The sequence below is a fragment of the Galeopterus variegatus genome, unplaced genomic scaffold (genome assembly GCF_000696425.1).
Source record: "Galeopterus variegatus unplaced genomic scaffold, G_variegatus-3.0.2 Scaffold7604, whole genome shotgun sequence".
NCBI classification, from domain to species: Eukaryota; Metazoa; Chordata; class Mammalia; order Dermoptera; family Cynocephalidae; genus Galeopterus; species Galeopterus variegatus.
Genome location: NW_007733715.1, coordinates 97,745 through 105,536, shown reverse-complemented (window position 1 = coordinate 105,536; position 7,792 = coordinate 97,745).

Here is a 7,792-nt window from a genome sequence, read left to right as displayed (position 1 = left end):
CCTCGCTCAGCCAGTGAGCGGGAACCGGTCTGTATGTGGGATCCGAACCCTCGGCGGGAGCGTCGCCTTGCTCCCAAGCGGCGCACTGTAGCAGTGCGCCACCGGGCCGGCCCTCAAATAGCTATTTTTGCTATTGTGTATTATTCCCGTGAACATTTCTTTAGTTCACATAATTAACATTTACACTGAACATCAAAACTAGACCTATGCCAGTGTCTTGAAACCACCTCTCCCGGCTGGTCTCCACTGGTTCCGACTTCTTTTCTGACCAGCCTATCACAGAAGCATCAAGTTAGTCTTAGAGAAGCCAACAGCATATCACAATCAAATCTAAAATGTGGAACTACTAAAGCAGCTAAATCCAGCTCATGAAAACAGGTCCATTGGTACCATCAGTCTTTTGTCAGAAAAACTTAAGTACGCCCACTGTTCTAAAAGCATACAGAACAGCCAGCTCCATTGATAAATTTTAAATAAATAAATCGGTGTGATGGACAAGCACTAATCTTTCCAGTGTTGAAAATTACCATAAATGTTTTAATTCATGTTCAATAATAAGTGTTTTCTGTGGATAGTCTTGAGCAATTTTGTTTCTCAGTGCACATAGTAGATGCTCAATATACATTTTGTCAGTTAGTAGTTAGTAAAGATTTTGACTAGTCCTAACCAGAATTGATTTGTTTAGCATGTGAAACAGTCATCTAGAAAAAAATGGGATTGCTCTTTGTCTTATGGCATCACATAACATCCTGTATTCCCCTCCATTCACCATTTATCCAGGAAAGCATAGGCTGCTGCAGTGAGGGAGTTGGGTAGAAGTCATGTAGGTGGCTTCATTCACCCAGCTGACTTTATTGAGCACCTACTGTGTACGAGGCACAGTGCTAGGTGATAGAACTAAATCGTACACCTAAGCCACTTCTGTCAGTTTGTGCTTTGTAGAAACTCCACTTGCAGAGCCAGACTAAGCAAAAGCATTCTAGAAGCCCTTAACGCCAACTTCCAGGCCTGGAAAGGCTTCAAGACCACTGGATCCAGGAAGTAGGTGGTACAACAATAGTCAGTCATTAACTTACCTGTGAGACCAAGTAGAAACCTTGCAAAGGAGTTTATACTTAGTGGGATTTAAGCTTGAGGAAAAAACTGGCAGTAGAGCTTGCTGCGTAGACCATACTGTTGTGGACAAGTGCCTTGAGCATGCTAAGGTGAGTGAGGTAGATATTAATTACCTCTGTACACTTGATGCTGGTTTCTCCTGTAAGAATTTATAGTCAGTAAGACAAGACAGGAAGCATCTTCACCACCACAATGCTAAGGTGTGGAGAAGTGGGGTTTACAGGCTTTGAGTTTGTTGGGCAAAGCCTCTTAAAGACATGGTTGGAGAAAACGGTGGAGTCTTTTGTTGGGGAGCTGGACTTAGGCAGAGAAAACTGGAAAAAGCAGAAGAATAAACAGCAGAGATCACAGAAAAAGTGATGAGAGAGCAAGGAGAAGGCAAAGTGCAGAGCTGCAGGGCAGGTGGCCTTGTTCCCCTGGGGCCTCCGCTGGAGCAGTATTCTGCATTTCCTTCCTCCCTCCCTCCCTTCCTCACTCCCTTCTTTCCATTAATTAAAAAAGAAAGTTTATGTGTGCTTACCATGTACTAGTCATTATGTTAACTTCTGGGAATACAATGGGGCATGTAACAGACGTAGTCCCTGCTCTCAGAGCACTTACAGTGTTCTTGACGTAAGACAGACATTAAACAAATGAATGCATAATTACAAATTGTTGTAACTGTTGTGGAGGCAAAGAACAGTGCGCTAGGGGAGGAAATAACAGGGAAGGGATCTAATTTGGATGGGAAGGTGGGGTCTGACCTGAAGTGTTAAGGAGATAGTCAGGTGAAAAGAATGTTCCAGGCCAAGGGCATGATGGCAGGTGTAAAGGTCCTCAGCAGAGCCAGGGTCCGGTCTCGGACTGCAGCCTGGTGAGCAAGTAGCACATGCTAAAGTTAGTCACTGGGGCCAGGTGACAAAGGGCCTGGTAGGCAACAATAGAGATTTTGGATTCTTTCTGAAGGGCATTGGGACCAATTAAGGGTATTTAAATAGGGATCATGCATTGTCGATTTACGTTTGTCAAAGCTCTCTGTGACCACTGTGTGTAATGGTTCCTCTGCTACGTTGGGGTGTTAAATTGTGTGCTAGGCCCTAGGAACAGCAGGCTGTCTTGAATTCCAGATTCAGAGTCAGACAGTGTCCTGCCTGGCTTCAGGCCTGTGAGCATCCATCACTCTTTCCCCACCCACCCTCAGGCACTCTCATTTGCCAGGCTCTCAGTCATTTGCCAACCTCTCAAGGTCCCTGCTTGGTGGCAGCACATGCTGTTCCCACCTGCCTGCAGGAGCTGACGAGGTCTCTGCCCTCTGGGGCCTGGGCTTCCATTTTAAAGCATTGATTTAATCACCATCTATCTTCAGGGCTGGGGGTGCGGAGAAGAAAGTGATTTCATCAACTGTGGAGATTCGAAGGGAGGCTTAGCTGTCAGCTGATCCAGTACCTGTGACTGTCCGTTGCGAAAGACCACAGGGCCTGGGAAAATGCTGAATGTGACATTTCTTTGAATTTCCTCATTAAAAGGTGCTTTGGGAGCTGTGGAGCCCCTGATTCTCTAGTAATTGTAAAGGTTGTTCTGTGATGGGCCAGGCGCTTGCAGGTGTTAAACATTTAGCATTCTAGCAGACAACATATCTGCTGATATGAAAAAGGGATTCTACTGCTCAAGGCAGTGGGCAGTGTTTTAGTGAAATAGATTAATGCACTTTTTAAAATTATTATAGTTGCCCAAGGACTTCAGTTTTATCCTACATGAACCATCATTGATCCAAAACCAACTGAACCCAATCAATTGCAGGTGTGCTTTTAACTTTCCTGCCCAACATGCTTTGTTCACTGGCTTTCCTTTTGTTTCAGGGAAATATCGAGCATCAGATGAAGAAAAAGTCAGTCCACCTCCTTACTTAACTTGTGAGAGCTTCCCTCATGCTGTGGACCACATTCTGCAGCATCTACTGTGAACCATTATATAAATCTGAAGCAACTTGAAACGCGGCTTTTCATTGTCTGGAATGAATCCCTTACCAACTCAATGCCAGCATCAGGAGACACATGCCACTCAGTGCTGATCATGTCTTAATCCTCTTTTATTGTGCATTAATTAGAAAGAAAGGTATTGAATTACAGCCAGGCACTAAGCGTTGCTAATCCCTTTTGTTTTATTTTGTAAAAGAAGATGAGACCCAAAGAAAGGGAAAGCTGAGATTTGCGCCATTCCTTTTAAAATATTCATCAGTTTAGGCAGGCCTGGGAGGGAGAAGCTACTGCAAGGAATAGTGGTCTCTGCGAATGTCCTCACCGGTAAAGTAGGAGGGGGGAATTCAGATTGTGAATAAGGTTGAATGGTAGTTTTAAAATTATAAAGTAATTTGTTGAAAGGTGCATTAGACTGGGTATAAGACAGAAGCGGCAAAATGAATTGTCCTTTAGCCCAAGTGATACAGTGAATGTGCTTTAACAGATGGTGAAAACTAGATTTTTCTGCTGTATTCCCAGCACGGGTGACTTCTTTTTCTCTTCATTAGCCAGAGATGACTAATTTAAATTTAGATCCTGATTTTAATTTAAAATAATATTTCCATTAATAACCTATTCATTGCAGATACCTATTATACTGTGTAACAGTTGTTTTGGAAATTTTATGTAAAATTAAAACTATCAGTATTTTACAGATGTTTTAATTAGACATTGTTATTAACAGAAACAGTGAAGAAACTAAAATCAAGCCTTTAATGTCTTATAGACCATGCATTTTTGAAGTTAGTGTCCACTGGGGTCCTATTAACTGTACATTTGCAAGATTTCATTATTTTTGCCTTTGACACTGGGAAAAATCTTTTAGAAGCTATTGGGACAGATTCAAGCTTTTATGTACTTGGTTACTACAGCTGTAAAATGAAATTTCGTCTTGTAGCATGGATTATTCTTCTCATGTTAAACCCACCAAAATGAAGGGGACTAAATAGGTAATGATTTTCCTAGTGCATTTGCATATTGTGATAATCCTGGGCCTTTGCAATTGTTTTATAGGACTCCTGGGCATTGAATTATTAGAATGTAATTGTACATCACTGTAGTGTTCACCTTATTGAATCTCACACTGGTGTTAATGAGCTTGGGGTTTTGATGCTTGTTTAGAGATCAGCTTGGTCTTGCATGGGAGGGAGCAAAGCTAAATAAATGGTAGTTTGGTGAGCACTCTGTTCCCGTTTTTGCAAATACACCAACTTATTATTTAAACATCCCAGAGTGCAAAAGATGGATGTGGTGAGACTACTACCCCAAATCAGAAGGATGAGTGGGATGGCTGAGAGCATAGATTCTGGAGCCTAGCCAACACTTACCTAGTTCTCTGACCTTGAGCAAGTCACTTTGCCTGTCATGCCTTTCCTTATCTGTAAAACGAAGGTAAACATAGTGCCCATCACATAGGGTTGCTGTGAGCATTAAATGTATGAACCACATATTAAGTACTTAGAATTGGGCAAATGGCATGTGCTGTGCATTTGCAGTGATAGTGATGCAGATGTAGCAGGACTCTCCACCGTTAACAATCTGAAAAGGGTTGGTAGAAGTTATCTCTACAGTTGTCTGAGGATTAAAAAAAAAGATTATGTACTACATTTAGACTTTCTCAGGGCAGCCATAGAGAGAGGCTCAGCATGGAGGTAGAGAGCAACACATGGTCCCTGGTGGATGGGCTACATCCACCTTTGGCCTATTATTTGGGTACTTGGTTGTTCTTTGAGTCAAGCATTATCAAGTATTTGCTGGTTGCTTCACACTAAGTGCCCTGATTATTGTGGGAAGTAAGCATACAAGAAAAGGATTTTGGGGCCGGCCCGGTGGCAGACTGCTACAGTGCGCCGCTTGGGAGTGCGGTGGCGCTCCCGCTGAGGGTTCGGATCCCACATACAGACCGGTTCCCGCTCACTGGCTGAGCGAGGTGCGGGCCGAACACCGAGGGTTGCGATTCCGTTGCCGGTCCTGGTCCAGTACGGGCGCAACACTGAGGGTTGCGATCCGTTGCCGGACACGAAAAAAGACAAAAAAAAAAAAAAGAAAAGGATTTTGCCTTGACACTGTCTAGTTGAGGAGCTAAGGAGAAGACACAAGACATTACTCGAAAACACTATGAAAGACTCAACTCCAGTGTCCCATCCTCTGGTATTTTCCCTGACTCAGGATGGAGCAAGGTGTCCCCTCCTTCGCATCCATGTAGCATTTGTTAGATTGCACTTACATCTTCACATGTCTTCTCCCTACTAGACAGGACTGTGTCTCATTCTTTTTTATATATGCTACAATACAGATAGAAACTCAGATGGTTACTAAAACAATAAAAGCTAACTATAGATATTATAGGAATTTAATGCTAGAAGGCATAGCTGTGGGTAGGGAGGAGAAAATGTTTCATTTTAGACTTGTTGCCTTAAAGATGTTCATTGGGAGGGGATACTTGGAAATAACAGATCTAATGCTCTAAAGAGAGGTTAGAGCGAAAGCGAAAACAGGGACATCACTGATAGGTCGGGACTAGACGGAGTAACCAGGAACAGTATCATCTCCTGAGCAGAACGTACCCAGACAGGAGAAATGGCTTCTTTCCTTTCTCCATTCTACTTCGTCTCTGTGGGCCATGAAAATCTTGATTTGAGATATATTTATTTAATAACATTATATAGGGCTTGCTAACTGACCTGTTCACAGAGAGGTTCATGAGGATAACTAAATATCTTGTCTTAAGCCAAGATTTCTGTAAACATTCCAATAAATGTTAGTCTCAGCTGGTTGGTCTGCCTTGGGCCTCATGGAGGAAACTTAGTAACTGAAGTATCTAACAGGATGCATTTTCCAGCCATCCCATTTAAATGGCTATCTTGTGGTATTGACCGGTGTTTGCATCATTTTTACTATAATCCTGTCCTGGACCAGAAAAGGGACCAAGTGACATCTTAGGATTAGAAGGGATTTTAGAGAACACCCATTTTCAGGAGATGGGTGTCAGCATCTGCTGTGAGCCAGGTGCATGTGGAGGGGGCGGGGCCAAGCCCAGGGAGGACAGATGGCGCTTCCACCAATTCACTCACACCTCCAATGTCAGCCACAGGGTTGCAGTAACTCTGCCTACCTAGCACTCTATATCTGTCAGAGCTGATTGTAATGGCTAGGACGGGAAAAGGGGGCTAGCCCACTTCACTGTAAGTGACAGTGCCATCAAACATCACCTGTGGCTGTAATGTCAGAAATTCCCTTGGAGTGGTGGTGGTGTCACCTCATCCTTAATCCCACATTTAAAAGCTTACGTAGCATGTTGGGCAGGAAAGTTAAAAGCACACCTGCAATTGATTGGGTTCAGTTGGTTTTGGATCAATGATGGTTCATGTAGGATAAAACTGAAGTCCTTGGGCAACTATAATAATTTTAAAAAGTGCATTAATCTATTTCACTAAAACACTGCCCACTGCCTTGAGCAGTAGAATCCCTTTTTCATATCAGCAGATATGTTGTCTGCATATCACGTTTATTTGATATAAGTCACAAAAGCCTTTTTTAACATATAAATGCACAGGACCTTTGCTGACTTTCGTATCATACCAGCCATCGAGGCCTACTATTCCAAAGCGTGATGTATCTTTAAGGGACAGTAATGAGGCACTATTACTCATTTGTCATAATATAAATGTCATTATCTCTAAAAATCAAACAGTTTTGAATACCTTACTTTTCCCAGTGCTTACCTTCATGTCATACACATCTCAACTTCTGTTTGTTTCACTGGCTTATGTGCCTGAGAAATTGGATATTTATTTAAATGCCCCCTCTGGGTAAAGCATAAGGAAGACAGAGCAGAATGTAGCTTTGGCTCCTGAGATGCATATCTTCTAGTTGGGGAATTGAAGTACGTAAAAGTATATCTAGCAATACGAAGGGCTCTGACAAGTTCAATATAGCTATATAAGTCCTCCAAGAGAGGAGATCGTGCGCCATGAGCTATGTGCTCGGGAACAGTAGTCTATAAAGCAGATAATAGTATTCAGATGGCCTTTGGCCTACACCATTTTAAAGAATGCTTCATTCAGTAGCAGTGAAAAAAAGGACAATCACGGAGTGTACATTTGAGTAGGCTAAACAGACAGTGAAACCCATCTGCATACACACAGCTATCTAATACAATGAGAGATACTGACAGTGATGAAGAACAAAGCCAATGGAATGAGGTCGGGAGAACCATGACTTTAGGTAAGTACGTCTGTCAGGGAAGGCTTCTGATGGTGATCTGAGTGAGGTGTGGGAGTAGGCCATGTGAATTCTACAGGCAGATAGTTCACCTTAGTTGCCAACATCTGAACACCAGGAGATTCAAATGCAAAACAATTACTGGGTTTTCTAGGAAGATGGGAAGAGTTGGCAGTGTTAGCTCCAAATTTCCATGTTCAGTTGGAGCTGAGTAACTGCTGTGTCCTTTAGAGAATCTCTGGCCCTGTCCAGTTTACCACAGTCCCCACCTCTGCCTTGTCTTACACCCAGTGTACTTTACTAATTTATTATTAGGTCCCATGTTCCTGTAGGCGTTTGAGTTGTGACCTTTGCTTTACCACATGTTAGATTAAGTTAAAATTTCCTCCAACTACTAGGCCAATCTCCTATGTAAACTTACATATAATTTTAATCTACTTTCTTAAAAAATAATC